At 42.0% G+C, this 16,927-nt stretch overlaps 1 protein-coding gene across 3 annotated transcripts in view; it reads left to right on the plus strand.

The window, feature by feature from the left end:
* FYB1 (FYN binding protein 1) overlaps positions 1-16,927 on the plus strand; it is a 172,546-nt gene that overhangs the window by 46,526 nt on the left and 109,093 nt on the right. Inside the window, exon 1 of one of the 3 annotated variants that reach the window (XM_069555985.1) lies at positions 6,232-6,457. The exons of the other annotated variants lie outside the window; for them this stretch is intronic. The gene's annotated coding sequence lies outside the window, so the exon portion shown is untranslated. Of the gene's footprint in view, positions 1-6,231; positions 6,458-16,927 lie in introns of those variants that run through there. 3 annotated transcript variants of the gene reach the window in all.

The following is a 16,927-nucleotide window of genomic DNA, read 5'->3' on the forward strand; positions in this document are numbered from 1 at the left end:
AAGAAAGCAAGTGGTTAACCCATTTGAATGGGTGGAACCAACCACAGGGGATGCGGGTTTTGTTGCTGCTCTGGGTCCTTTGCCAACATCCTCTCTCCAGTGGTCTCTCTCCTCTTCTCCAGTGGTCTCCTAAGTGGAGGACCCTCCAAAGGAGGGTTCAAGACAGTTTGTTGAAGATGAAGAGAAATTGTTATATATTTACTATACTTTTTAAAAATCTCATCTTTTTTATTTTTGTTTACATTTCATAATGGATAAAGTGTATTCCCAAAGTAATATAGATGGATGGATGGATACATACATAGATAGATAGATATCACTAATAAATACCCAGATATTAGGAGCACATGCTCAAATATATATTTTTTGCTACCTACGACAGTGAAAAGTCTTGAATGACCACTTTTCTGCATGACAAAGCTCAGGAGAGGACTCAAGAAGGAGATGAGGGAACACAGGTGAAGGTCTCGCAGGCCCACTGCTCAGAGATCACTGGCCTCTTTCAAACGGTTCTGCTCACTGATAGAACCCCAAGTGACAGAAAACTTGGAAGGTGTTCAAGTCCCCTGCCTTTTCCTGTTTTGAACACATGTTTAGAATCTTAAGACACTCAGTATTGGAAGAATCTTTGAGGTTGATTAACTCATTTTCTGCTTTCCTGAGAAGCAAAAAGAAAAAGGCAGGTTTGAGAAGAAATTTGGGGTCTGAGGGAGAAAAAGGGGAAGAAAGTGGAGAAAAGCCACTCTTTCTTCACACATTAACCTGGAACTGGTCCTGAATCTTGCAGGTTACATTGTTTTTCTGGTTCTCTGACTTGTGTGCAGGTGTTTTGGGGGGCGGGGAGGAAGGGTGGGGTTGAGAGTTAGCTGTTAAAGGCAAGAAAAATAAGCAGAACCTGTTTCTTGACTTGCCTGCTACGGGATCCACTCTCATCCTAACTGCCAGTGTGTCTGGAGTAGACTGGTTTCTGACTTCAGGCGATGAACTCACTCCAGGAATACCCACCTTTGACCACCTGTGATTGTACGGCATGGGCTCCGAGACAGAACTCCTGATGCCCAGGCATATGTTGTCAGCAGCGCAGCCCCAAGCTCTGGATTCATTTGTGCTTCATCTTGCGCTCCTCAGGGTGGAGCAGAGCGAGGCTCGGGCTCTCCTGCCAAAGGCACTCATGTGCTGAGCGAGCAGAAGGCAGAAGCCTGTGCCATCTGTCTTCACACTACACCCAGACCCTCCTGGGAAAGGAAGCCTTGGGATTGTGCGAAGGCCCAGCTTCAGGCCAAATCGTTTTCACTCCCAAACACGTTCTGACTTGTGTTCTGAGTAAATCTCAAGAGGCTTTAAAAGGCACAGCAGAGTCAACGCAGCCACCAGAACCAGAATACCTCTCCTTGAGACGCAGCAGGACTAGCTCTTGGCTTTGTGTCACTCACTCCCCTCAGAACTAGACTGTGGAGTTCATCATTTTCTATTTATTTTTATTTATTTTTAATTGGAGGATAATTGCTTTATAATGTTGCATTGGTTTATATTGTGAAAAGTGAAAGTGTTAATCATTCAGTCATGTCCAATTCTTTGCAATACCATGGACTGTACCTCTGTGCATGGGATTCTCCAGGCAAGAATACTGGAGTGGATTGCCATTTCCTTCTCCAGAGAATCTTCCTGAGCCAGGGATCGAACCCGGGTCTCCTGCATTGCAGGCTGAGCAATTTACTGTCTTTACTGTCTGAGCCATTTTTATTAATTCCTCACAAAAACATGAATCAGTCTTAACTATATATATATATGCCCTCTCTCTCTATAGCCTCCCACCCTCCTCCCATCCCACCGCTCTAGGTCATCACAGAGCATCAGGCTGGACTCCCTATATTAAACAGCAGATTCCCACTGGCTATCTGTTTTACAGATGACAATGTATATATGTCAGTGCTACTCTCTCAATTAGTCCTAACCTCTCTTTCCCCATGTCCATAAGTCCATTCTCTATGTCTATGTCTCTTCTTTCCCTACAAATAAGTTCATCAGTATTATTTAATATATGATACATCATTTTTTTAATTGAGGGACAATAAGAGTCATAACTGCTAAAGTGTAACAACAATAATACACACAATATTTTAATTTAGGGGGCTTCCCTGGTGGCTCAGTGGTAAAGAATCCGCCTGCCAATACAGGAAACATGGGCTCCATCCCTGGGTTGAGGAGGTCCCCTGGAGAAGGAAATGATAACCCACTCCAATCTTCTTGCCTGGGAAATCCCATGGACAGAAGAGCCTGGCAGGCTACAGTTCATGGGGTCTCAAAAGAGTCAGACATGACTTAGCAACCAAACAACAACAAAAACATTTTATTTTTTATTTTTTTAATATCAATTTATTTATTTTAATTGGAGATTAATAACTTTACAGTATTGTATTGGTTTTGCCATACATCAACAGGAATCCACCACAGGTATACACGTGTTCCCCATCCTGAACCCCCCTCCCTCCTCCCTCCCCGTACCATCCCTCTGGGTTGTCTCAGTGCACCAGACCCAAGCATCCAGTATCATGCATCGAACCTGGACTAGCCAGTCCAGGTTCGATGCAAAAACATTTTAATTTAGAATCAGAAAAGCAAGCTTGCTCACAGGCTATACGTATAAACAGGCCAGTGCTATAGGTTGTAATTACCAAATGGAGATGGGGTAAGATTGCTCAGCCTAGGGTAGAGGTGAGGATGGGATGAGATAAGGATAGTAGAAGAATGTGCCTGGATTACAAAGACAGAAGTTCTGATATCCTAACTAGGTACTGCTGCTGCTGCTGCTGCTGCTGCTGCTTCTAAGTTGCTTCAGTTGTGTGTGACTCTGTGCAACCCCATAGATGGCAGCCCACCAGGCTCCTCTGTCCCTGGGATTCTCCAGGCAAGAATACTGCAGTGGGTTGCCATTTCCTTCTCTGAACTAGGTACTGCTACTAGAAATAATGAGTTGAGAAAGCTGAATTCCTCCATTCTCATCACACTAATTTTCCTCCTGTAGTATTTTATTTCCTTGTGTTGCACAACAAAATTGCCCAGGATGAGGAAGAAAAAGCCTGGTATTCAAGTGCACAAAGAATGAGCTATTCATTGACTCCTTCATCATTTGCTTAGAATTGTTCTTGCTGGGGGAGGAGCAGAGCGCTAAACATTTATTATAACATCCAGAAGCACTGAGGTGTTAGCCATGATTCTGTAGCAGATGTAACGTAAGATCAAACATATGGTTTAAGAAAATTTTAAATTATTGTGATTTATGGAAAGCTTTAGGGGGTAGGTACAAAAATAAGGAAAAATAGATATTCAAATACAAACCCCATGTTACATTACTGACTTCTTTTTTTTTTAGTTTAGTTTTATTTATTTATTTATTTTTAATAGAAGGATAATTGCTTTACAGTATTGTGCTGGTTTATGCCAAACATCAACATGTCATTGTTGGTTTCTTTAAAAAAAGATAATTGTACAACGAATTCTTTCCAGCTCTACATTCTGTTAATGCCATCTCAAGAAGGACTATATGTGAAGAAAAATAGGCCCCTCTTATCTTGTATTCTTTCCTCTAAATGAAGAGGAAAAATACTACTGCTATATGATGTCTTGAAAGCCTTATATTAATTTTCTGGCTCAGAAAATTAGTTACATATACCAAGAGCATATGGTAAAAGAGGTTTACACCAAAAACAGTGGGTTTTGCTTTTGCATTTATTGATTACAACCTACATAAGATAGAGGGGGAAAGGGAGACGCAAATAACATTTTTATCATTATTATTATGTTATCATTGTCAAATAATATATTCTTGCACATATTTTCCTTTATAAAGACTTTACAAAAATAAGGGGGAAATTGAGTGTTTATTATTACATAATGATAAGATCATCTCAAGTAAGATAGATTTGGGTAAGTATCTATACTTCCCTTGATTTCAGGAACAAATCATCATGTTTCTAAACTGACTTCATGGCTTTTTATTATTAAATCTTCAAACCTATTCAGACACTATCAGCAAGCACAGTTACCCTCCAAATCCAATCAAACATTCAATTTTTAAAATATAATCTTTCTAAGTGTGCATATTTCTTCTCATTTGGAAAGCTAAATTTATGTCTACCCCTCAGAGGCAGACACTGCTACACATCTTTTCCTGAGATAAGTGCATTAAAAAAGCATCCTCCCCAAGAAGCCATCCTTGGCCTCTAATAAATTAATTCATTTCACAATATTTATAAAGTGCCTTCTGTGTGACGGACGTATATGTACGAGAAGCTTGGATTCAAAGACAAAGAAGCCACAGTCCACCCTCAAAGAGCTCAAGGTCTAGAGGGAGAAACAGATTCCAACAGCTAAAAGCTCTGAAGACAGAGGGAAGCCAGCCGCCTTCGCTGGTCTTTAGGGACTGAGGTTAGACGTGATCAATCTACACTGGGCTTTGGAGCACCAGCAGGAGTGAACCAGGTGAAAGAAAAGAGAGGGAGTATCTTCCAGGAAGACAGGGCACATTCTGGGTCATGGCAGATTTTGTTTTGTTTTGCATATCAGGAAGAAGTTGTTGGGGAGAGGAAACATAAGACTGACTTTTAAAAGTTAACATTTTGGGAGACTTCCCAGGTGGCCCAGCAATTAAGACTCTGCACTTCCAAGGCAGGGGACTTAGGTTTGATCCCTGGTCAGGGAACATGGCATGATCCCACATGCCATGCAGTGCAGCTCAAAATAAATAAATTAATTAAAAAGTTCACATTTTTCTCCTCTCTCTTTCTCTCCTTCGTAACCATCCAATAAAATCCAGGGATGGTCAAGGTGCTCCCTGGTGCCAGGGTCCAGCCTCCTTCCACCTCTGACTCTGCCATTGCTAGGGCATTAATAAGCCCTAGTTATCAATGAACCTGAGCTGCTTAGGCCTGCACAGCCTTCTAGGAGAGAAAAGCATCACAGGCCCAGCTTAAGAACACTAGGCAGAAGCTCTACAGATCTCTCCCACCTTGACCCCCTTGGCCCGAACTCAGTCACATGGCCACAGCTAGTGTCAAGAGGGGCTGGAAAATATCCTATTTGGTGTAGTTGTATGCCTGGCTGAAAAGCAAGAAATCTCTTCCTATAGAACGGATGTTGGCAAACTTTTTCTGCAAAGGGCCAAATAGTAAATATTTCAGACCACACACAGTCTTTGTCAGAGCTTCCCTGATGACTCAGATGGTAAAAAATCTGCCTGCAATGCAGGAGATCGGTGTTCCATCCCTAGGTGGGGGAGATCCCCTGGAGAAGGAAATGGCAACCCACTCCAGTATTCTTGCCTGGAGAATTCCATGGACAGAGGAGCCTGGCGGACTACGGTCCATAGGGTTGCAAAGAGTCAGACACAACTGGGCAACTTATCACTCACTCACTCACAGTCTTTGTCATGGATTATTGTTGTTCTTCTGCTTTTTTGTTTTTCTTACAACTCTTTAAAAATGTGAAACCCATTCTTAGTTTGAGGCTCTGTAAAACAGGTCATAAGTCAGATTGGGCACACAAAGTGTGTCAAGCCTATGGAAGAAAAGAAAATTATTTAACCAGCATGAACTCTACAAGATTATGAACCACTTGGAGGAAGAGATTTGCCTCATTCACCTTTCGAGGCTAGCACAGTGCTTGGTCCACAGAGTAGATGCTTAATGTGGATGAGGGATGAATGAATGAATGAATGAATGAATGGAAGATAGGGGAGATTAATAGCTACCATTTCTTATAATCCCATATTGTACCAATGATAATCCCTTAACATAGATTGTCATTTGAAGACCCCATTTTCTCCAGAGCTTGAAAAAAACTCTAACCAAGAGCAGACGAGTGAATCTGCTGGGTTTTCCACCTGCTTCACCCCCTTAGCTTCCTAGAGTCAAGCAGCCCACTTCACCTCCCAACCACAGATGCAATTGGGTCCCAAATATTAGGGAGAGAACCTCCTTAATCACAGCTCCCCGTCCTTGACTTCCACTGCAGGCAGACAATCCTGGGAGTGCAAGAAGGTTACGGAACCAAAGGCCTTCCAGGTTCCTCCCTTAGACAGCCATAGGGGCAGCAGGAGAGCCTTGACTTGGTTTCACTCTTTTAAATATCACATGCTTGGCGGGAATGTCAGCAGAAGCCTTCAGGCTGAGCAGACACTTTTTAGTTCCCCTCTTCCTCCTCCTTCTTACTCAATATCCTGAGGGCATAAGAGGACTTTTCTTGTCTAAATCAGCCTGGTGGGGTGGGGTGGGGGGAAGCGTGGATCACTCAACCGTTCCCCTGGACGTCTCCTTGCCAGGGCTCAGAAAGTGCCAGAGGGCTTGGACTCTCCTTCCTGAGCAGACACAACAGCCCAAAGTAAGGAGTGGTCCTGTCCCTGGCCCCTGGAAGACCTCCTCAGTGAGACCACCCTCCCACTTCATTCTGCAGGAGTCAGGTAACAGCTCTGCCCAGGTTTCCTCTTTCAAATCAACACGGGATTTTTTTTTTTTTTTTAGCAGGAAAATGTACTGCCTCCAAATTCTGGCAGCACAGATTGTGCTGGCTGGAATCATTGACAGAAAGGCATGTTTTGTTGGCAAACAGCAGAAGAGGTGGCCATCAGACACCACAGCTCAGTTTCATTGTAGCCAGAGGGTGATAAGCAGATAAAAATGTGTCTGTCATTTGCTCTAGATGGGGCTTCTCACACATGGCTCTTCCTACGTCTGCTGTTGCTAGCATTAAACCGGAACCACAGTCCTAATTGAGCACAGATGATTGATGTCAGTCTTGGCTCCTGACAAGCCTGGTCTTACACTTTTGATGAAGAGCAAATTCCATTTTTTTCTCCAAAGCTTAAGAGCTAACAGGAAGTGGGGATTCATGTGAAATTCCTACACAGACTAGGGAAAGGGGGCTATGCTACCATCAACCTTGCCTTCTCAAAAGGAATTCTGGCAAAGTGGGACCAATGACAAGGGCTACAAGTCATCTGAGGAAATCCGAAATTTAGTTGGTGCCTTCAGCCCTCTTGTATGAATTGGGGTCTCTCATGAAAATATCACAGTGCTTTTTCCCCACTCCCTTTAACTAAACTTACAATGAGGTAATTAAAATGGACCTACCAACAGCATGACTCTGGGCCAGTCGCCTAACCTCTCTGTGCCTCAGCTTCCTCTGCTAAAACAATGAGAATAATAATAGTACTTACCTCCTAGGTTTGTTGTGAGTATAAAATTATACATACTTATTGGGTATTAATAATAATAAATATTATTAAAGATTTAATATTTATTAATATTTTCATATTTTAACATTAGAGATTACTCTGTGTAGAAAAATAGATGGGTTTATGAACATAAGGCCAAATCATGCCTTTGCTTTTATGTACAGGCTGAGAGACTGTTGGGAAGGATTTTAGGTTGATTGAAACAAGTATATACAAGGCAGGACACAAACTTTAGATATTTTGATGCTCCTAGAAATTAATGATAAATGAGGGGCAGGAGGACTAGATGGTTCCTTTCAATAAAACTATATCTTTTAAAATGCTCCACTAAAGATGATCATGAATATCAATGGAATTTTAGTGTAAATTCATGGGACACACTGAAGAAGTTAGGCTTCTGTTTCAAACAGAAATGTCTGGGAAGGACTCCATTTATCTTGGAAAATTATGTTAAAAGTTCAAATCCATGCTTTCTGTTTGTTATTTCCATCCATTTAACTACCGGCTCACTTCTAAGGCTTCCCAGCTCCTGTAGGAATCCAGAGGCCCCTGCTCTAGACTCAGCGTTTAGTAAAGCCTGTTTGGGGGGAAAATTCTAAAAGCTCCAGCATTCTAAGAGCAGCCTCATTGAGTAGTCACACCGCCACCTAGTGGCGCAAAGGCTAAATACGTGCCTTGAAGCTTGTTCTCGCCTTGTTGCTGCTGCTGCTGCTTAGTCGCGTCTGACTCTGTGCGACCCCGTGGACTGTAGCCCGCCAGGCTCCTCCGTCTATGGGGATTCTCCAGGCAAGACTACTGGGGTGGGATGCCATGCTCTCCTGCAGAGGCAGGACCCAGGGATCGAACCCAGGTCTCCCTCATGGCAAGCAGATTCTTGACCGCTGAGCCACCAGGGAAGCCCTCTAGCCTTACTGACCCTTAAAAAGCATGTTTTCTTTCTACTATTGGAATCGCATGTTAAGGAGAGAAGTGAGGTGGGGTGAGGGAGAAAAAGAGAAGGAGAGAAAATCAGGGGAAGTAGACAAGATCTTTCATTGGTCTGAGGCGTTAGTAGCGGCTGCTTCTGGGTGAAAATGTGGAAGAGGACTGTGGTTCACTGGCAAAGTTAAAACTGTGGTCCCAGGGGTTTTGGTTAAGACCATGGTTCCAGAATCAAGAAATGAGCTTGAATGGGGCCTCTGCCATTCACCGGCTATGGACCTTGAGTGAATTACTGAACTGCCCCATGCCTTGGTTTCTTTGTCTATACAATGGGGATAACAATAACTTCTTTGTGGTTTATTATGAGCTCCTAGCAAAGAAGGCAATCCATAGCATTATCTATTGTCATGACTGTTTTTAAGAGGAAGATGCTCCAGAAACTGCTGTCTCAAAGATCAGGCGGTGCAGGACAGTGCGCCCAATGGTTGAGCAAACGGGACAACCAGATTCTGATTCTGCCCAAAAGTAGCTGAGTGACCTTGGGTGGATCGCATATCCTGTTTCCTTTCCTGCAAAATGAAGAGCTTGAATTCATTGATCATTTAAGGTTATTTTTTCTTTCTCAAACACTGTAAATCTAAGGCAAGTCTTCCCATTAAAACTGGCCCACCTTTAAGGTTCATTTTGATCTTTCTTTTTACCAAAGCCCAGAGTCAAGCGTCTCCCAGGCATTTATTTCTACAACTGCTGGCAGATGAGAAATAGCCAGCAACTATAGCTACAACTACTGATACAGTTTTCACTGTATCAGTCACAAGGAATAAACCAAGTATATATTTGGTCAGGATGAGAACCCAATGGAAAGTCCTAGAAACTGAAGAATATTCCCCCGTCAGAAGCTGGTCTAGGATTTCTCATACATTTGAAGAGTTCAGAAAGTGTTTTGTTTTGGTTTTTTATCTCTGCTAACTAGCCTCGTTAACATGACAGGAAACCAACAAAACCTTTGAGCTGTACAAATTCAATATATACTTTATTAGTAGTGTTGCTAAGTCTGTGCCACCCATGTTGGTTAAACTAGTAACTGATCTTGCTTCCAAGAGCCTGTAAATGCCACTGAAACTCACCTACAGCATATAAGTATTAATAATTCTCTATTCTGTTGTTCCAAGCCAGGGACCATTCCACTAGAGACACCTTGCTCTGAGATGATCACTATGGTGGCCCAGAAAAGATAATTATGAAACAATGCTTCCTGCCCTTCATCCTAAACAGCACCCATGCAGGTGCTCAGACATTTAGAGTAATCAGAACAAAGGCATCCTGGATCTCTGTGAGGGTGGGTGTATTCATTCCTTGTGGATCCTATAACAAATCACAAACTAGGTGACGACCAACAACATGAATTTATTCTCTTAGAGTTTTGGAGGCTGAAGTTTTAAAATCAGAGTGTCCACAAGGCTACATTGTCTCCAAAAGCTCTAGAGGAAAATCCAGTTTTTGCCTTTTCCAACTTCTGGCAACTTCTGGGGCTTCCCTAGTGGCTCAGATGATAAAGAATCTTCCCACAATACAGAAGACCAGAATTCGATCTCTGGGTCAGGAAGATCCCCTGGAGAAGAGAATGGCTACCCACTCCATTATTCTTGCCTAGAGAACTCCATGTACAGAGGAGCCCAGCAGGCTACAGTTCAGAGTTGCAAAGAGTCAAACACAACTGAGTCACACACACACACACACACACACACACACACACACGCACGCACCATTTCTGGCAGCCTCCAGCATTCTTTGGCCTGTGGGTGCATCGCTCCAAGCCTGCCTCCTCCTTCACAGGGCATTCTCATCCTCTCTGGTCTTTTCCTCCTTGTATCTTATCTTACAGGGACATGAGTCCTTGGATCTAGTGCCACCTGGTAAATCAGGATGATCTCCTCATCTGGTCCTAATTATACACAACCCTCTGTTTCAAATAAGGTCACATGCACAGGTTCTGAGACATGGACATATATTTTGAGGTTGCTACCATTGAAACGACTCAGTTGAGTAGAGAAGACAGGGCAGAAATTTAAAAAGACAAGCAGCCTCTGCACCTCAGTTCCATTCACCCATGCTGAATCAGTGAAAAAAAGGGAAAGTCACTCAGTCATGTCCAACTGTTTGCAAGCCCATGGACCCTAGCCCACCAGGCTCTTGTGTCCCTGGAATTCTCCAGGCAAGAACTCTGGAGTGGGTTGCCATTCCCTTCTTCAGAGGATATTCCTGACCCAGGGATCAAACCCGGGTTTCCTGCATTATAGGCAGTTACTTTACCATCTGGGCTACCAGGGAAGCCCATGCTGAATCACGGTAGCCCCCAAAGACATTCCAATCCTTGCCACAGAATTTCGGCAACTCAATAAACGTGTGAGGATAAGAGCAAGAGAGATCCAAGGTCCCAATGGTTTTGAATCATTTTGTACCCAAATACACCAGGTGATGTCACACCTTCCCATTTGTACTGGCTGGGCTGGTCAGTCTCCATAAAGAAATCTTTGAAGAAACAAAACAGGATGCATTGGGACATTTAACATGTGCAGCTTGAAAAAATCCCCAGGGTGATTCCGCCACACCCTGTGCCTCTTTCCTTGTCTTAACCTCAAAGTAGACCATTCAAAATATCTGTATTTACTCTATCAGTCAAAAAATAACTTCAGTCAGTGACAATGTGCTTATACTTCTCAAGTCGATTTTGTTTTTATTCATATTAGAAATTTGACACTGGTCCACTGTTATGTGTTAGTCACTCTTACATGTGTCATTTAAAATATTCTAGAAGTTAAAAAAAAATTTGAGTTGAAATTTCATCTGAACAGTAAGATGTTTACATATAAGCTTGATATTATTGAAATACCATTTTTCCTCCCTTTTGAGACATTTTCTTTTTTTTAATTGAAGTATACTTGGAGAAGGCAATGGCACTCCACTCCAGTACTCTTCCATGGAAAATCCCATGGATGGAGGAGTCTGGTAGGCTGCACTCCATGGGGTCGCTTAGAGTCAGACATGACTGAGCGACTTCACTTTCACTTTTCACTTTCATGCATTGGAGAAGGAAATGGCAACCCACTCCAGTGTTCTTGCCTGGAGAATCTCAGGGACAAGGGAGCCTGGTGGGCTGCTGTCTATGGGGTCGCACAGAGTCGGACACGACTGAAGCAACTTAGCAGTAGCAGTATACTTGATTTACAATACTGTGTTAGTTTTAGGTGTAAAGCAAATTGATTCAGGTATGTATATATGTACATATAAATATATAATTTTTCATTACAGTTTATTATAAGACATTGGCTATAGTTCCCTGTGCTCTACGGTAAAGCCTTGTTGTTTATCTGTTTTGTACATAGGAGTGTGTATCTGTTAATCCCATTGTTGTTGCTTACTCGCAAAGTCAGGTCCAACTATTTTGTGACCCTGTGAACTGTAGCCCACCAGGTTCCTCTGTCCATGGGATTTTCCAGGCAAGAATACTGGAGCAGGTTGCCATTCCCTTCTTCAGGGGATCTTCCTGACCCAGGGATCAACCCCCCATCTCTTGCATTACCAGGCAGATTCTTTACCGCTGAGCCACCAGGAGAGCCTGTACTCTTAATTTATCTCTTTTCCCTCTTTCTCCTTTGGTAACCATGAATTTGTTTTCTATGTTCGTGAGTTTGTTTCTGTTCTACAAATAAGTTCATTTTTATTATTTTTTAGATTCCATCTATAGGCACTATCATATGATATTTGACAGACCTCACTCAGTATAAGAATCTCTAGGTCCATCCATGTTGCTGCAAATGGCATTATCTTATTCTTTCTTATGGCTAAGCTATGTTCCATTGTGCATATATTGGAATATATATATATTGATATATACAGATATAGCTATATATATATCACATCTTTTTTATCCATTCATCTGTTAATGGGCACTCAGGTTGCTTCCACATCTTGCCTATTATAAACAGCATTGCAGTGAACTCACAAGTGAACACTTGTATCTTTTCAAATTAAGAGTTGTCATCTTTTCCAGATATTTGCCCAGGTGTGGATCTGGAGGATCATATGGTAATTCTATTTTTAGCTTTTTAAGAAACCTCCACACTGTTCTTCATATTGGCTGCATCAAATTACATTCCCACCAACAGTGTGGGAGGATTCCTTTTTCTCTCCATCCATTCCAGTATTTCTTATTTGTAAACTTTTTAATGACGGTCATTTCAACAGGTATGAAGTGATACCTCACTGTAGTTTTGATTCGTATTTCTCTAATAGTGATCTTGAGCACCTTTTCATGTACCTGTTGGCCATCTGTATGTCTTCTTTGGAGAACTGTCTATTTAGGTCTTTTGATTTGTTGTTGTTGTTGTTGTTGTTTTAGTTGTATGAACTGTTTGTATATTTTGGAGGGTTTCCCTGGTGGCTCAGTGGTAAAGAATTCCTGCCAATGCAGGAGATCCAGATTCCATTCCTGTGTTGGAAAGATCTCCTGGAGAAGGGAATGGCTACTCACTCCAGTATTCTTGCCTGGAGAATTCCATGGACAGAGGAGTCTGGCGGGCTACAGTCTATGGGGTCACAAAGGGTCGGACACAACTAAGCAACTAACACTTTTCTTTCTTTTCATCTTATCTTTAAGTCTTCAAGCCATTTTGAATTTATTTTTGTGTCTGGTGTGAGGGATGGAGTCATTTTGATTTTGCTCTTTCAATCACTGTAACTTAGATAAAAAGAAAAAATATCTCACTGTGTGAAAATATAAAAGCACTTTTTTTCATATTGGTTCACATCCTTCTTCAACTTCCCTCTGGTAGTAAACTTGAAGTTTCAGTCAGCTGAACAATCAACACTAGCCCCAGAGGACAACGGATAAACCAGAATGGTGCTCCAGACCCTAAACCGAGAGTTACAGGACTCACGTCACTGACTGTAGGGAACAGCTCTTTAAGGGGAAAGAGATTTAATATAGTTATCTACTTAAACCCCAACTCCTACACCAGACACACTTAGACCAAACATCTAAAAAAGCAGGCAGCATTGTTTGTCTTCTCTTAGCTGTTTCCCCTTTCCAGGTGATCTGTGATGTTGCAAAACCAGTCAGCATATTCTGGCCAGAGACCTACATCCCCTATGTCACATTCTGTCTCCTTGTTGATGTCAGGGTATTGATAGAACAGATGTTAACACATCATCTGCAATGATGAGGGGTTCTTGAACTGAAGGTAAATTACTAGGGTCTGATGGGAACTTTTTTGGATTAGAATAAGAAACAAAAAGTTCTGTATGTGAAATGAGACTCTAAACTCCAAATACAAACTACACAAGAAGGAAAGAAAGTCATGATTCTATGATGTAAGGAGAACATGAGACATAGAAAATCTGGGTTTGGATCTCCATTCTACCATGTGCTTGAACTCCATATACCTTTCTGTAACAAGAAGAATTTACCAGGCTTTGGGAGGATCAAATGAGATATTACACGTGGAATTTTTGTTTTTAGTGTGATTATTAGTTCTAATAATAGAATTAGTAATGGGTATAAAATACCAAACTCCAGAATGTTTTTTGCCGTATATACAAGCAAACAATGAAAAATATTGAGATCATCTGTACCCTAAATAAGTAATCTTAGTAAAGCACAGATTTTGAACTAGATAGGGGCAAAGTGCCACATACCAGAACTAACACATTAGCAAGGAATCACTAGGACCCTCTGGAGAAAATAAAGAAATGCACGAATGAGTGGGTATGTGAAAACCCAGAGCAGCTGAAATCATGCAGCACCTTGGAAAATTGAGGGTGCCTGCGAAAAGAGAGTGGCTAGGTGTTAAGAGCAGGATATACACCATGAAAAGGTTGAAATTGAGAACCTCAGAGTTTTAATGAGAAAAGGTGCAACTGACAGTAAAGAACCCATGACAACAAAGATGAGAGAAATTGCTCATTTCATGGCAGGCTCTTGCTGCTGTGACTTCCAGGAGAGGAAAACAAGGGAGGTCAGGACTGCAGAGTGATTATATTATTTAATCCTGATTTAAAATAGTGAGTGCATTTTCTTCCAAGTTCAAAAGAAATGGAACAGAAATGGGTTGAGAAGAAAGAGGTATGAGGGAAGGAGTCCACATATTCTGTAAAGTGAGGTTTCAAAAATCATCCATGTCTCTGTGGATGGATATGAATCTCCCATAACCTTCCATTTCTAATGTCTAGTTTTTTTTTCCCCCCCTCAAATCACACTCTGGCTCCCTCACTGACCGGCAGCTAGCTGTTCTCTGTCTTGATGGGCCTGCTGAAATCTTCCTCTTCTAAGTGGTTCTCGTCACACAGAACTTCTCAATGCTGGGAAGGAAGTCTCTAGAAAACCCCACAGATGGCCTCCTCTCCCCACCCCCACTCACTCCATGTAGACCTTGCCCTTTCAGTTTCTAACTTCCCGTCAAGGGCAGAAAGGAACTGCCAGGCTTGGTGTCAACGTGTGTTTACGTGTATTGAGAGGGATGTGGGGGCTGAGGAAAAAAAGAAGAGAACATTTCTGTCCTGTTTTTCCTATGCCAAGGAGTATCTTTCTCAGCCATCAAGAATGTTTTATTTCAAATTTCATGTGTTTGGCAAAGTGTGTTCTCTTTTGCTGGTTCATACTCTTTTTTTCTATGAAAATAGAATAGCCATTAGAAACAGTAGATGAAAATAAGATTTCTTTGGGGTGACACTTGGAGATACAGAAAAATGAAATGACTTATGTTGTATCACCATGTGCACATTAAATATTATCCTAAGATCCAAATAAGTCCCTAGAAAGAGATCTATAAAAACACTTCAATTATCTGTAAGTTCATTAGACAAAATGTAAATTCCTCAGAGATTACCCTCTGATTTCATATAGTTAATGCAGGCTAAGTGAATTATCTGCTTTTGTTTTATTGACTACACCAAAGCCTTTGTTGTATGGATCACAACAAACTGAAAAATTCTTAAAGAGATGGGCATACCAGACCACCTGACCTGCCTCCTGAGAAATCTGTACACAGGCCAATAGGTAGGTCAAGTGGTCTCGTATTTCCATCTCTTTAAGAATTTTCCACAGTTTGTTGTGATCCACACAACAAAGGCTTTGTTATAAAGTAACAGTTAGAACTGGACGTGGAACAACAGACTGGTTCCTAATCAAGCCAGGAGTAAGTCAATGCTGTATATTGTCACCCTGCTTATTTAACTTATATGCAGAGTACATCATTCAAAATGCCAGGCTAGATGAAGCACACACTGGAATCAAGATTGCTGGGAGAAATATCAATAACCTCAGATATGCAGATGACACCACCCTTACGGCAGAAAGTGAAGAAAAACTAAAGAGCCTCTTGAAAGTGAAAGAGGAGAGTGAAAAAATTGCCTTAAAGCTCAACATTCAGAAAACTAAGTTCATAGCATCTGGTCCCATCACTTCATGGCAAATAGATGGGGAAACAGTGGCAGACTTTATTTTGGGGGGCTCCAAAATTACTGCAGAGGGCGACTGAAGCCATGAAATTAAAAGACGCTTGCTCCTTGGAAGAAAAACTATGACCAACCTAGACATCATATTAAAAAGCAGAGACATTAGTTTGCCAACAAAGGTCCATCTAGTCAAAGCTATGGTTTTTGCAGTAGTCATGTATGGATGTGAGAGTTGGACTATAAAGAAAGCTGAGCACCGAAGAATTGATGCTTTTGAACTGTGGTGTTGGAGAAGACTCTTGAGAGCCCCTTGGACTGCTAGGAGATCCAACCAGTCCATCTTAAAGGAAATAAGTCCTGAATATCCATTGGAAGGACTGGTGCTGAAGCTGAAACTCCAATCCTTTGCCCACCTGATGTGAAGAACTGACTCATTTGAAAAGATCCTGATGCTGGGAAAGATTGAAGGCAAGAGGAGAAGGGGACGACAGAGGATGAAATAGTTGGATGGCATCACTGACTCAATGGACATGAGTTTGAGTAAGCTCCGGGAGTTGGTGATGGACAGGGAAGCCTGGCATGCTGCAGTGCATGGGGTCACAATGAGTTGGATATGACTGAGTGACTGAACTGAAATGAATTATATCCTAAGCAAATGTGGGCTAAATTTGCTGTAAAAACTGTATGCAATAACAAAAACCCATGGTTTCAGAACTGTTTATTATCAACATCCTATCAGCATTCCATTAACATCAAGAAGTCAAAAATTTACAGGAGAACAAACTTCAGAAATACTTAAAGAGTCATATTTAATTTCCTCATCCATTAATGGTTAAGTCATCAGAGCTATTTGGTCAGATAACCAGGAAGATGTTTGAAGGTTCTAATTTGTAAAGTGATGGTGATTTTCAGACCTGATCTTTCAGGACAAAGGGAACACAAAAGCCGGACCGATCAATATACCTGGAGAGTTCAAGGTGACTCAGCATTTGGGAGATGGGCCTTCGCCGGCTAAACTTTACCAATCGCTGAGTGACCTGGCTTCCCCTACTTCAGTTCAACCCAGAAGGGAGAACCCAGTGGGAACCAGGAAGGAGTGCAGAGCAGCAGGTGCCTGAGATCACAGAAGAGGGAGTGATGATGCACGGTGGCATCCATAGAGGTTACTGCCAAGGTGCTGCTCAGTCTAGCCTCCGGGGGGAAGCCAGGCACACACACAGCTACCAGAGACCCCACTCGTGCCAGCTGTTTTCTTCTGACTACATTATACCTCACAACGCGAGGCTGAGGTGGGTCGTCTACCCTTCCCTCTCCACCTTC

The sequence above is a fragment of the Ovis canadensis genome, chromosome 16 (assembly GCF_042477335.2).
Source record: "Ovis canadensis isolate MfBH-ARS-UI-01 breed Bighorn chromosome 16, ARS-UI_OviCan_v2, whole genome shotgun sequence".
NCBI classification, from domain to species: Eukaryota; Metazoa; Chordata; class Mammalia; order Artiodactyla; family Bovidae; genus Ovis; species Ovis canadensis.